Here is a 14835-nt window from a genome sequence, read left to right on the forward strand (position 1 = left end):
GATTTATGAAGATAAATCCACATGATATTAGCGTCAATAAGAAGTCTTATGTTGATAAGATTCATGACTAGTTCAACCAAGTTGAACATATTTGATTGATTCCATTTGCTTCCGCTGCCAAATCAATTAAATAGAAAATGATGTATAACACTTCATATACTTTGAGTATGATGAATTGTTTTCAAAATCGAATTTAAGTAATCTTTATCAAGTAAGCCATAAAGATTATCCTTAAGTGCTTGCAGAAGCATTAAGGAAGTAAAGCAAAGTGTTTATGATACAATTTTGTGTAAGGGTGTTACACAAGTGACAAGTGACAATTGAGATTGCACATGGTTTCTGACAAAACCATAATCAAAACACATTAGGATGGTTAAGATACCATTGTGGCTATGTTAATTAAGAAGTAGATTTTCTAGAATCGTTCTAGGCAATAAAGAACAATGAGAAATGTTTACAACGGAAATTGAGTACACTTGCAATCATGAGAGGTGCAAGCAGGATGAGTCCCGCACACTGTGAAAACAGTGGGAGCTATTCTAAGGCTAGAGGGCCTATGTCTTGATTGTATCTCGACACGTACTCAGAAAGTTTTGTAATGCAAATGTATACATTGCAAAGGAAAACAAGTATGTAGTAAGGTTGAGTAAGGTACAAGAAGTTGATAAAACCTACTAACCAAAGCCTTCTCATAGGCTTAACATGATAAGTCATGTCATTTCAATTAAATTGAGATGAACAACTACATTCAAGATCAAATTAGATTATAGAACATGAAATAGTAATCAGACATTGACTATTCATATGTGATAATCGCATTTGTCGTTCGAGTTTTACTTTAAAACTCTTTTATTATACTTTGTTACATCCAAACGGGTTGTAGAGACAACATTGAACCCCGTTAAAGTGAACCCGGATTAACATAGTATTAGCCCATAGTCGCTTGTATGAGGTGACGTCTCGAAGTGACTAGAGTGTGATGCGATTGATGGCAAGTTCAAGTGCCATAGAGTCATGTGAGATGACTAGTCGATCACATAGGCAGATTGTTAGGAACACTTTGTCGGGCAGTGACCGCTTATAGAGTTCTGGCAAATTTATAAAGCATGGTCGTGGCAAGAACTACTATAGTATTCTAATGAGTTGATTCTTTTGACTAAAGACTGTTCGCCTAAGGTGGCACAGTTTCAGATTAACTTTGATTTGTGTTACTACGACCTTCGTAAATGGGGTCAAATGGGCATATTTTGGGTTATGATGGCTGTGGCTAGTCGAAGGGAATAAGTGCGATAGGAATTGTCCACCCCTTGTCGGGGTTATAACAATATCTCAGGGCCACTCGAGGAGTAATGAACTGGAAATGCGTGGCCACGCTCGGAAGGTATCTATGATAGATAAATCCGGTCAATCAGTTATTCTCCAGATCGAGGAAACCACTCTCGATATGATCACTTGCAAGTACGACCCGAAAGACACCTTGCATTGAGTGGGAGATAGTAATAGGACAAGAGAATTGGTGACGCACACTTGTCGAGGACAAGTGGGAGATTGTTGGGAAATGTGTCCTCAACAATAATGCGATCACATGATTTAAATATCATTATTAAATCTCATATAAAGAATACGTAAGGGATGATTCAATTATATAGTCGACTGATAAACATTAATCGGTAACGATTGGCTTGCTAGAGTTTGACGTTACTATCGTGGGACGGTGGTGGTCAGTTGATCCCTTAAGGTCACACCTAAAGGATGATGCCCTTATCTATAAAGTTGATTAATTGTATGACGATGCAAGTTGATCAATTCCTTAAAATTGAACAATTCGATTTGTGAGAGAGAATAAATATCTTATTGTAATGGGATTAAATAAGATTTATTTTAGTAATAAAATGCTTTGTTACTAAAATTATTTATTGTTTGAGAAACAATAGAGATAGGAATGAATGGTATTATAATTACAAGGTATTGTGAATTATAATTAAATGACCCATTTTATTTATGTGATCAAGTATCACTAGTCAATTTGTTGAATGTAATTTAATTAATTTATAAAATGATATTTATGTGATAAATATGCATTTAATTAATTAATAACATGTATCATACTACATGTGACATATTGTGTGACAAATGACAAATTGACAAAATAAAATGGTAGTCCATTTTATGTATATGGACCGAAATAATGGAGGTGGAAGGTGTTAGTGGGTGAATTATTTTATGAGATAAAATGACCTAATCATGGCTAACCTACACTAGCTTACACACCTACACTAAGTAGACTTACATGCCTACAATTTGGAGAAGTGAAAAAGCATAAAGAAAAGATGCCATCCTTGGCATTTCCTCCTCTCCAACCGTGCTCCTCCTCCTCTAATAGAGAATATGAGTTCTCTTATTTTCATTCATACATTATGACATGCAAGTTCATGCATTATTCTTTTTCTCTCTCTTTATCTTCATCAAAACATGAGATTTTTGATCCAAATTGTTCATAAAAGATTACTAAAATTATTAATATAATATATGAGTGTTAGTAATCAATTTTAAGGTAAACTATTAAATAAATATCTAGCACATATTATTTAGTAGAGATATGGGTTTATCTTGGGTGCAATCAAGAGGAGTGACTTCTACACTTGAAGTCTTTGGAGGATCATCCTATAAAATATGGAAAGCTCAAGATCTAGTAAGAAGGTGAAATTACTAGTGCCCAAATTCGGTCCGTTTTATATGGTATGAAAACCGATTTTCTTATCCCCTCTTATTTAGTTTGCATGCATAAGATCTAAATTAATTTTATGACTAAATTAATTTGAAACATATAAGAATATGTTGTTTAATGAGATAAAGATTTCCAACACATATACCATAGAATCCTATTTCACATGCTTCTAAACATATAAGGCACAAAGTTATACACGCAAATACTAAGGTTCCACATACTTTATTCTTCACTAGAAATTCACAAAAACCACTTCATGATACTTCTTCTATCATATGAACACACATTCATGTTATATATATAAAGTAACACACACATGCAAATAATGCCCATAACACATCCGCGTAGTGACCGGCTCAAAGTTGTAAGGGCCATAGTGCGATTTTAGGACGTCTATCAAATCTTTGCAGTAGCTCCAAACAACAAGTACTCGGGTTTATTTTAGTTAGACATCCTACGTTCATTGGTTCATTGGTTTTAGTTTCCAAAATTGCCGCTTTAATATCACTTTGTAACACCCCCATTTACCAAAGAGTCTTTAGCAAGCCCTTCCCTAGTAGCTAGGGATGTTACCATCTCGGTTGCCCGAAGTAGTTCATATCAAATTGACATTGAAAAAAGAATTACAACTTTATTAAATATAACACTTAAAGATACTGATACAAGTCAAGTTCAAATCTATTATCTAACATCGGAAGAGTACAAATAACGAAACTATCGATCGTCTGAACTAGATGAGACTCAGTGATTACATAAGCCCTCTAAGAACCCCAGCAACAACTCACAACATCCACCAAAACACCTGAAAAGACTACCTGCTCACCATTTGCCGGCAATATTAAATGGATTACCGCAGACAAGTAAAATAAAACAAGAAAACACCACATAAGGTTAGTAACAGTTACATAAGAAATCACAAAGATGTAACGTACAACACAATAAGCAATCCACACAGATCATCACAATCTTCCATTACCCTATATTCCATTGTAGTTAATGGCTCTCACTGCAACGAGTAGTCGAGTTCCCATCGAAACAGGTAACCTACCCCTGTCAATGCCAAACCGCAACATGGACATCAAATTCTCGCTCATCGCAATGAGCTAACCCAAGCTCATTAATGTGCACATCCCCCTTGTGACGATAGTCACAATAGGTGAAACAAGGGGGTGAAACCATCTCCCGAGATGGCGCACGATATCCAATCCAGCATCTCCAACAAACACAATCACAGTAATCATAATATTCAATCACAACAATCATAAGGACACAGTTCATCTCAGAACCAATCAAAACAACTGTATTGAGTAAGGAATCCCTACCTGACTAGCAAACTCTGGCAATCACAATCCATATCTAGAAATGTTGCTCTACAAAGTCGTCACCTAGAAAAACAATAAGATCCTACCATTACTACCATCATTCCTTAACAATACTACCAAAATCCCCAAACAAACCAAACCTAGGGTTAATATAATGTATAAAGTGCAATAAAGATGAGACTAATACTTACAATTCGATCGACACACAACAATGATGAAATCGGGGGAACAAAAGCCAAATTCTTGCTTGGTAGATGATTAGGGTGATTAGGAAGTGATTAGAGAAATTTTTTTAGGTTATAAAATGATTAACAAAATTGATTAAGGTATTATATCCTAACCATCCTAATCAAAATCGCGCAGAAAACCGTTCTCAGACCGGGCACGCGGTTGAGTGTCAAACATTCTCGATCGAATACACGCTACTCAATCTAGTGTCACTCTTACTCGGTTGAGTTCCACTATGTCTGAAGCTTATCCAAATATCGCGACAGACACACTCGGTCGAGTGCAGCCTACTCGGCCGAGTACTCTATGCATAGAAATGAGTAGTATTACATTATTGGTGTTGGTATGACTTTAATTGTTACTTAATTAGGGTTTTTATAAATTGAGGGTTAGGGTTTATATAAATTGGAGATTTTTGATCATTTGTTAGAATTATGTGTAGTGGAGTTATGATGTAAAATGAAGAATGATTTTGATAATGTTAGTATTTTTGATTGACATAATTAGTAATAACTAATAAGTTAGTGTAATGTTGATATTGTTGAAGTTAGTCTGTATTAGTATAATATTTGTAATGTTAGGACCTATGGTGGTGAAGAGGATACCATTGAGGTATCAGAGTGGTTTCGTGACATGGAGAAGAATTTCTCTCTTTATGATGTTCAAGAGAGGGATAAAGTGAAGTTAGCCTCTCTCTTTCTTGTGACGGAAGCCGATAGGTGGTGGAGTTTGACCGGTGCTACCGCTACTCAAGACCCTAAATTTGATTGAATCCATTTCAAGACTCTTGTGGAGACTCGTTTCTATCCTAAAGAGCTCAAACAATAAAGATTGAAGGAGTTCATGGACTTCAAGCAAGGAAAGCTATCGATTCAAGAGTACACCAACAAGTTCAATGACCTTGCTCACTATGCCTCTAAGTACGTGAAAGATGAAGAGGATCGTTTCTACTTTTACAAGAACAAGTTGAATCCCAAGTTGGAGAGAATGGTGAGAAGAAACTCAACATCTTTCATGGAAGTTTATGATTATGTCATTTGGGCCGAAAGTTCTTTGAAGGCTATTGAAGAAGAAGCCAAGCCTCACACCGCTTATCACTCTCATCGCCCTAACTTCCATGGAAAGAGAACCTTTGTGCCCTCATCTTCATCAAACCATGCTAACAGGCAAAAGTTTGTGCCAAGAGGACAAGCCCCTCCATTAACTAATTGGCAACAAATGGATCATAAGTGTTTTGTTTTCAAGGAGCCCTATCACCCTGACTTTGATTGCAAAGCCAACGCCCTTACTTGCTTCTATTGCAAGAAGCCCATACATCGGTTCAATGATTGCCATGAGAGGAAGAACACGCCGACTACTAATGCCAAGCCAAGAGGAACTATCTTTATCATGAATCATACTGAAGTTGCCGCCCATCATGATATAATTACGGGCATGTTTTTCATTCTTGACCAACCTTACCTCATTCTTTTTTATACTGGCGCATCTTTATCTTTTATATCTTCCATGTTTTCGGAAAAGCTAGCCCTTGAGCCTATTCCTAGTGAAGATACTCCTGTATCCTTACCATCCTGAGATATTATTTCTTGTTCTCTCTCATATTTCGATGTTCCCATCTCTATTTCGGGAAATATATTCCTCGCTAACCTAGTTCGTTTTTCCCTTCAGAAATTCGATTTGATTTTGGGTATGGATTGGTTATCCAAGAACTATGCTAGATTCGAGTGTAGAGATCAAAAGATTTGTCTTAAGCGTTCTTTAGGTACCCATGTAACCTATAAGGGAATCCGTTCCCAAGTGGGTGTGACGTTGATTTTCGCCTTAAAGTTGGTAAGTATGGAGATGAAAGGTTACCAAGTTTGTTTGTGTATGGTGACCTCTACCTCCTATTCGTTGCTTAAGCTTGAAGAAGCCCGTTGTTTTTGAGTTCACCAATGTTTTTCCCGATAAGTTGCCCGGAATACCACCCGAGCGTGATGTAGAGTTCTCTATCGACCTTGTGCCTGGAACCGGTCTGATTTCCAAAGCTCCATACCGTATGGTGCCAACCGATTTAAAGGAGTTGAGAAAGCAACTTGATGAGATTATGAATAAAGGATTCATTTGACCTAGTGCCTCACATTGGGGTGCTTCCATTCTCTTTGTGAAGAAGAAAGATAGATTACTGTGAGCTCAACCGTGTTACTATCAAGAACAAGTACCCTCTACCAAGAATTGAAGATTTGTTTGATAAACTCAAAGGTGCTTCTACTTTTTCCAAGATTGATTTGAGATTCGGTTATCATCAAATCCCCGTTAGTGAGTGCGATATCCCTAAGACCGCCTTTTGGCACGAGATATGGACATTTCGAGTTTAAGGTGATGCCCTTTAGTTTGACGAATGCTCCCGCTATCTTTATGCACCAAATGAACCAAAATTTTAGTGAGTTATTGGATAAATGTGTTGTGGTTTACATCAACGATATTCTCATCTTTTCCAAGTCCGAAGAAGAGTATGCCGAGCATTTTCGTACCATTTTGGGAATTCTTCGTCGTCAAAAGTGGTTTGCCAAGTTTTCTAAGTGTGAATTTTGGTTGTCTAAGGTATCTTTTCTTGGCCATGTGATCTCCAAGGAAGGTGTTATGGTGGATCCTTCAAAGATTGAAGCCGTAATTCAGCGGAAGAGTTCTACCGATGTTGGTGAGATTCGAATTTTCTTGGGCTTGGCGGGTTACTACCGTCGCTCTGTGAAAGATTTTTCCAATCTTGCTAGACCAATGACTCAACTTTTGAAGAAAGAGACCAAGTTTTTATGGAACAAAGCTTGTGAAAAAGCATTCAAGAATTGAAAAGAAGGTTGACTACTACCGCTCCTATTTTGACCTTGTCCAAAGATGGAGTTGATTTTGATGTGTTTTGTGATGCTTTTAAGATGGGTTTAGGGTGTGTTGTTATGCAAAATACGAGAGTTGTTGTCTATGCTCCGCGACAATTGAGAGTTCATGAGGTGAACTATCCTACTCATGACCTTGAGTTAGCCGCCGTTGTTCATGCATTAAAGATGTGGAGACATTACCTCATTGGAGTTGATTGCCATATCTAGACCGATCATAAGAGTTTAAGGTATATCTTCACCCAAAAAGAGTTGAATATGAGACAAGACCATGCTTGGAGTTGGTGAATGACTATGATGTGGAGTTGTTATATCATGAACAAAAGGCAAAAGTGGTTGTCGATGCCCTTAGTAGGAAGCCGACTCATTCTTTGAGTGTTATCCGAGTGCCCCCCGATGACCTTTGTGACGAGTTCTGTAAATTGAGCATCCAATTTGTGGAAAGTGGTTTTGATTATCTTGGTGTTATGGCTTCCGAGACCCTTTCTTCACCGTGAGATCCGTGATAACCTTGTGGATAATGATACTTTCAAAGGATTTCAAGAAAATATTCTTGAAGGAAAAACTAAGGATTGTGAGAATATAAGTGATATCTTCGTTACCAAGGCCGCATGTACGTTCCTGTCTCCGTTGACTTGAGAAAGAGAGTTCTTGATGAAGCTCATCTATCCCCTTATTCGATTCACTCCGGAGGTGACAAGATGTACGGGGATTTGAAAACTCAATTTTGGTGGCCCAACATGAAGAATGACATTGTGACCTATGTTGGAAGGTGCCACACTTGTCAACAAGTGAAGATTGAGCATAAGAGACCCGGAGGTTTGCTACAACCCTTGGATGTTCCTTTGTGGAAATGGGAATCTATCCCCATGGATTTTTTTAATGGCAGTGCCAAAGACCGTTGGTGGAAAGGATACCGTTTGCGTAATTGTGGATAGATTGACCAAATGTGCTAGGTTCATTCCTATTAAAGAGACATGGAATTTGGCTCGACTTGCTAGTGCCTATATGGAAGGGATCGTTCATTATTATGGTGTTCCTAAAGAGATCGTGTCAGATCGTGACCCTAGTGTTTGGTCAATATTTTGGAAAGCTTTGTAAGATGCTTTGGGTAGTAAGTTGTTGATGAGTACCGCTTTTCATGCCGCTACCGATGGACAAACCGAAAGAACAATTCAAACTCTTGAATATTTGTTGCGTACTTGTGCCCTAGACTTTCATACTAGTTGGCAAATGAGCTTACCTTGGGTGGAATTCTCCTACAACAATAGTTATCATGCTTCTATCAAGATGGTTGCCCTTTATGAAGCCTTGTATGGAAGGAAGTGACGTAGCCTGATTTGTTGAGATCAAGCAAGTGATGTTCGTTATCTAGGACCCGACAAGCTAGCCGAGATGATTGACCAAGTGAAGCTCATCCGAGAGAGAATAAAAGCCGCTCAAGATCGCCAAGTCTTATGCCGATGTTCGTCGTCGACCCTTGGAATTTGAAGTTGGCGATAAAGTATTCTTGAAAGTGTCCCCTATGAAAGGAGTGAAAAGATTCGGAGTCAAAGGGAAGTTTAGTTCAATGTACATTGGACATTATGAAGTTACAAAGAGAATTGGTACGTGGCCTACAAAATGGATTTTCCCCGAGTTTGGGTAAAATTCATGATGTTTTTATTGTATCTCAACTTAGTAAATACATTAATGACCCTAGTCATGTGTTGCGAAATGAGATTCTCGAGCTTGAGCCTAGTCTATCTTTTGAGGAGAGACCAATTCGCATCTTGGACAAGAAGGACTAGAAGTTGAGAAGTAAGGTTGTACCCTTAGTGAAAGTTTTGTGGAACTGTGGCAACTTGGAAGAAGAAACGTGGGAACCGCAAGATTCTATGCGTACCAAGTATCCGAATTTGTTTTCTTGAGATATCCTCCCTTGCTTCAAGTTTCCAGGACGAAACATTTTAAAAGGAGGGATGATTATAACACCCGCGCTTTTCACGTTATAGTTTTAAGATATTTTAATCGTTTTATTTAAAACAATTATATTTTAAAACTAATATTTATAAAAATATAGCTTTAGATGTAGAGTAGTAATAATAATGACCATTTTCGCCATTTAAAGTATGTAGTTAGTTTTGGGTTGTAGTTAGTTTTGGGTTGTGTTCTTCGCTTCATGCAACCCCGATCCTTGTCCCCATTGTCAAGATCTTAATGATCCATCCGGAGGATGCGGTTTGGAGCGGGAATTTACTTTCATGTTGCTTGATTTAGGTGCCCCTTTCCCAAAACTTAAAAAGTTGGTATGTTAGATAGCTAGACTTGTGAACTTTGTTTTATTCTGATATTAAAAACATGTTTCTCATGTGGTGGTACAATTGTAATTAAACTTGGATTTATTCTCATATATATGAGATGTTGGTTGTTGGTGTTCCATTTGTGTTGTTGGGTTTTCTTTCCACATTGCGAAATGGGAAAATGCAGGTAAACAATGAAATGGGACGTAGGAAAACCGATTTTTCATGAAAAAACCCAACTCCATTGGCTACTAAAATGTGTGTGTCACTCACCAAAATAGAGCACCCAAACCAGTAGCTACTGATCTGCCAGTGCAAATGGCGACCAAAGGTAAGGTAGTCGCCAATTTGGGGACTGAAAGTCAAACAGATAGTCGGCCGATTTCAGTCGCCAATTGGCAACTACCTTGACTTTCAGTCGCCGTTTTGGCGATTACTTAAGGTTGCCGTTTTGGCAATTTTGCGACTATTTCATCAGTCGCTCGAATGCCTTTGTTACAATTTGGAATCTATAGAAGAAGAACGAGCGGTATGTATATGAGTAGCGTATGAGTGAGCATATGAGTATAAATGGGTATATAATAAAGGAACGTGCGAGCTTGGTGGGAGAGATGAAAATCATATTGGCATAATGGGAGTGATGATGACAGTAAGAACCTCAAAAGAGTACTTGAGAATTGGTGATGAGGTTTCAGGGAGTAATCGGAAAGGAGTGAGTGTGAGGTGAACTTTGGAAACGAAGTTCTTTATAAGGGGGGAAGATTGTAATACCCCATAGTTTATAAGACCTATACTCGGTCGAGTAAACCGAGTACTCGATCGAGTGGATCCCACTCGATCGAGTGAGGGACTGAGTGAGACCTGTAACCTTGGAAAGCATTCTGATGTTGGGTCACTCGACCAAGTGGCGGTTCACTCGACTGAGTGGAGCTTTACACGACCGAGTGAACCGGGCACTCGATCGAGTGCCCTGTCGCTGTCCAGCTTTTACATGGGATTGTGGTAGGTGGCCTATCACTTTCTAATCCGTACTTTTTAGATTTCCTCTCATATACTCTCTAAAATCTTATCCTCTCATCACTATAAAATTCACAAATAATCCCTTCAGGCCTTACCCTAAAGATCTTGTGCATACCTTGAAGATTCGCCTTCGAATCTTCATTCCTTTTCATTGTTCATACCTTGTAAGTAATGTTCTCACTATCTCCTCTTTATTCTTTTGTTAGTAATTAAACTCTAGTTTTCTAGTATTTATATTATGGGATTTTAATTAGGTTTGACTAATTAAGGCTGAATTAGTAGTATTAATTGTTGTAGAATGTTTTGTGATAGTTATTACGTAATTATATAGGATGAGACAGATTTATGATATGGATGCTTGGTGGTTTCGGATGGCTTATGGAGTATGCTAAAAGAAGGTTAATCCTACTCGGTTTCAATAAGTGTAAATGGTTGCATGTGTCATTATTGTGTTGTTATTGCATTATGACATGATTGTTGTGGGTAATTGTTGTTAGTCTCATAGTGTTGTTGGGATTTCGTCATAACATATTAATGAGTCATTAGTATTGGTTTCTTATTGGATTTGCATTATAACATGTGGTTGTTAGCATACATGGATATGTGGTATGATTTGTATTCATGTCATATGAGAAAAAAGGCATAATTGGTAAGAGTTATGCATATTCATTGTGTACTGGGCATATTGGCATATTATGATGCATTTAATGATACATGTGATGGTTGGAAATTTTTGGTGGTGATACTTGTTGTTGAGGAGACGTAAGACGGTTGGAAGACCGTCTTACGCTTGAATCGCCTTTTGGAGCTTACCACTCCAAGAGGGATGTACATTAATGACTTGAGTACTGAGAGACTCGTGTGGTTGAGGCACGACGTCTGGAAGGGGATCTGGTACGTTTTGGCGTGTCCCGGTACCTGTTTGTGAGGTGTGGTGTCATGGGCGTGTTGTACCCGCCCTTTTAGGGATCCGTTGACCAGCGTTGACTGACCTTGGGAGTAGTAATGGTCCTTGGGAGTACGTGCCATAGTTACCTTGTGTCTTGAGTTGTGGGTGGTACTCGATAGAGTAGAGGCTGCTCGATCGAGTAGCTTGGATACTCGATCGAGTAGGGGCCACTCGATCGAGTATGTTAGTTACTCGATCGAGTAGCGTCTTTTCAGCGAGGGTTTATAATCGTGTTTTCCTAAAACCACAAATCATTTCCGCCTCTTTCTTCTAAACCTAGATGTCGTCCCTTCCTCTTCCTTTCACCATATGCCTTCCATGGGAGCCTTTGAAGGTCCTTGTGCCTTAGAAGTGCATAGCTTGAGTCGGGTAGCGGTCCTTTGCCAATTTTCCTCATGTTGGTATGTCGTCATCATCATCCGTATCTTTGTTGTTGTCAGTTAGGGTTAGAATGGTAGTGATAGATGATTATATTGTGTGTATAAGTGTTGCTTGTTTGCTGGGTGTTGCGTGTATGGACATGGAATCGTCGCAGTCGCTTAAAGGTAGGTTCGCCTACTCAGTTTCTGTTGAATGTCTAGAGTGTCGGTTATTGTGTGATGTTGTATTGTTGTTGTGACCGTGTAGTTGAGTATACGTGGTAGTTGGTTGGTGTATACTGGATGTCGATTGTTGTTATATTACATTTGCCTGTGATTGTTTGTCTCTGGTTCTCGAGGTGCGTCCTCGACTGAGTGGAGTCACTTGCGGGAGTGGCTTCACGCCCTAGTTTTGCCCTCCGTGGAACCCGCCACGGGAGGGGATGTGCACATTAATGGGACAGGGTTATCACTCGGTATGATGAGCGGAGCTTAGGTGGGAACGGATGCGGTCCCCCACTGGCAGGGCTGGTCCAGTGGACGGTCGGTGACGGAGATTAATTGGAATGGGTATGATTGTGTGTGACTGGTTGTGTTTGTATTGTGTTAACGATTATTGTTGGTTTATGTTGTGTCTTGTCTCAGTTACTGACCTTGTGTGGTTGTCTTGTTTGTTTATGTGTCTGCCGTGATCCCTTATGGTGAGCAGTCAGTCTTAGCAGCTGTTGATGTGGTTGATAGCTGGAGTCCTGGCAGGGGTGTGTCGTCACGAGTTCTGATAGAGATAGTGTGTAGCTGGCGAGTTGTACCTTTATTTTATTAGTTGGTTGTAACACTTGTAATATAACTTTAATTGTTCTTTTATCGATTTTTGATGATTACTTACCTTGGGCAACCGAGATGGTAACGCCTTTATATACTAAGGAAGGTTTGGTTAAGGCTCCTCGGTATGTGGGGGTGTTACAAGTGTCCCTGGCACCAGTGGTTGTGGGTACATCTGGGCGTGTCTCGGTACCAGCGTGGTGATTGTATAATATTGTCTCATTCATATCATTGACATGTTGCATATTCATCTATAATGTTGTGTCTTAGGTTTATTTATTGAAAGTGACATGTTGTGTGTCTGTGTAAATTGTCACCTATTTCCGGGCTGGCTTGTGTCGATTCATATGACATTTCTTATCATATGGGGAGCATGTTGAGTATAGGTTGGTTTGATGTCACGCGGGAGATGGGGCGAGCTTTGGACCTGGAGTCGAGTAGCGTAGCTAGATAACTTAGATGGTAGACAAATTGTATAATGTCTAGTTCACGTTTATTATTCATTTATTTATTCATTTGTAAATCACTAAACTTATTATTTATTTAAGGCTTTTCTTAATTGCAACTTCGATTTCACCGCCTCGGAAAACCGAGATGGTAACATCCTTCCGTTACCTTGGCCGGGTAGGAAGGGGGTGTTACAGCTTTTAGGCGACTAAGGCCTGCGACTGGGTTCTGGCGTCCATTTCCAGTAGGCAATTTTACATCAGCGACTGTATTCAGTCGCCATTTTTAGCCGCCCAAATTTTGTATTGTTATATTGAAAAGTCACCAATTGACCTCTTTTACTCAACGGACAAGCTACTTAATCAATAAATGGGTGATTAGGGTAACCCAACAAGATCATGACCTTCCTCATGAACTTGTTTGGGGATGGTCTAATGAGGTTGTTCCGTTGTGGTCTTGTGTTGCTCATGTAAATAACGTTAGTTGTTTGTACCTTTTATATTCTCGCGTCGTTCAAACATCCGGCGGGGAGGCACTCCATTTTCCAAGAGAAATGAAAAATGTTTGTTCTCATTGGTTAGCCTCACTCATTTGTTTATCTTTTATATTCTTTACCATTAAGATTTTAATTAAATGTTACAAATAATTATGAGGAACAAGATAATTGCTAAATTTGAAGCCACGAAAAGAAAATAAAAAAGGGAAGAAAACAGAGGAGAAGAAATAGATGGTTAGGGTTCAATAGAGGAAAACAAATAGTTACGGTTCAATTAATGATTTTATATCTTCACTTACATGTCCCCTTAATTAAATGTCGTTTGATTTCGAAAAGTGTATAGTTCACAAGCTCACCCGTATTAAAATTTGAGACTTCAGGATTATAAAGCTTTGATACCATGTGAAAAGATTAAATCAACCGAAAATTTTGAATCTATGATTATGTGTATCAATCGATGATTTCATAACAATGTTAACATCTGTGTACCAAAAAAAAAATCGTAACATCTCCGGCTCCATTCACTGCAAAAACTCTAACAATGGCTCTTTAATTCTTTTCACTAGTTGTCTTGAGTAAGTCTCCTGCATACCCCAAATCTCCTCACTATTTCAATAGATATTATAACATAATTTTTGACTTCGATAATACCACGAAATATTTTCAGTTAACGAGTCGCGATGTCATCTTCCCTTTGGCAATATCACTAGCCTATAACTAACAGCATTATATCACTCTAACCGTCAATTATTGAACTCTTTCACAAAGTTTGTTCGGTAGATTTATACATTGGCTATTAATTTTCTACTACTCTGATTGGGCGTATAAGAAGTTAACCTAGCGCTATCGATCCATCAATCAAATAAGGCAATAAGCCTTGGACACAAAATCAGCTCCCGTTTGTGAGCCATGACAAATTGATAACACAAAGAAAACTTATAATCCATCCTTGACAAAGTAAATCGGTACACTAATTAATAAGCTGATCATTACAATTACAACTTATTATTCCTAACAATTATGGCATAAACTACAATTACCCAAAAACACGACTTAATTATAGATGGGTAGCCTTCAAAAACACGACTTAATTTTACTTAGTTTGAACAACAATAAGCTCCGCACGACACAAAGGGCACGCATGAATAGCATCCCCCATAGCCATCATCTCAACAACACAATCTCCATGGAATACATGATTACACGGCAACCTAGCCAACTCCGTCTCGCCACCGCTACCCATAGTCTCTAAACATATTGTGCAATGGGACCCACTCATTGACGCCCTACTAAAACTCACCCCACACTT

The sequence above is a fragment of the Silene latifolia genome, chromosome 3 (assembly GCF_048544455.1).
Source record: "Silene latifolia isolate original U9 population chromosome 3, ASM4854445v1, whole genome shotgun sequence".
Classification (NCBI taxonomy): Eukaryota; Viridiplantae; Streptophyta; class Magnoliopsida; order Caryophyllales; family Caryophyllaceae; genus Silene; species Silene latifolia.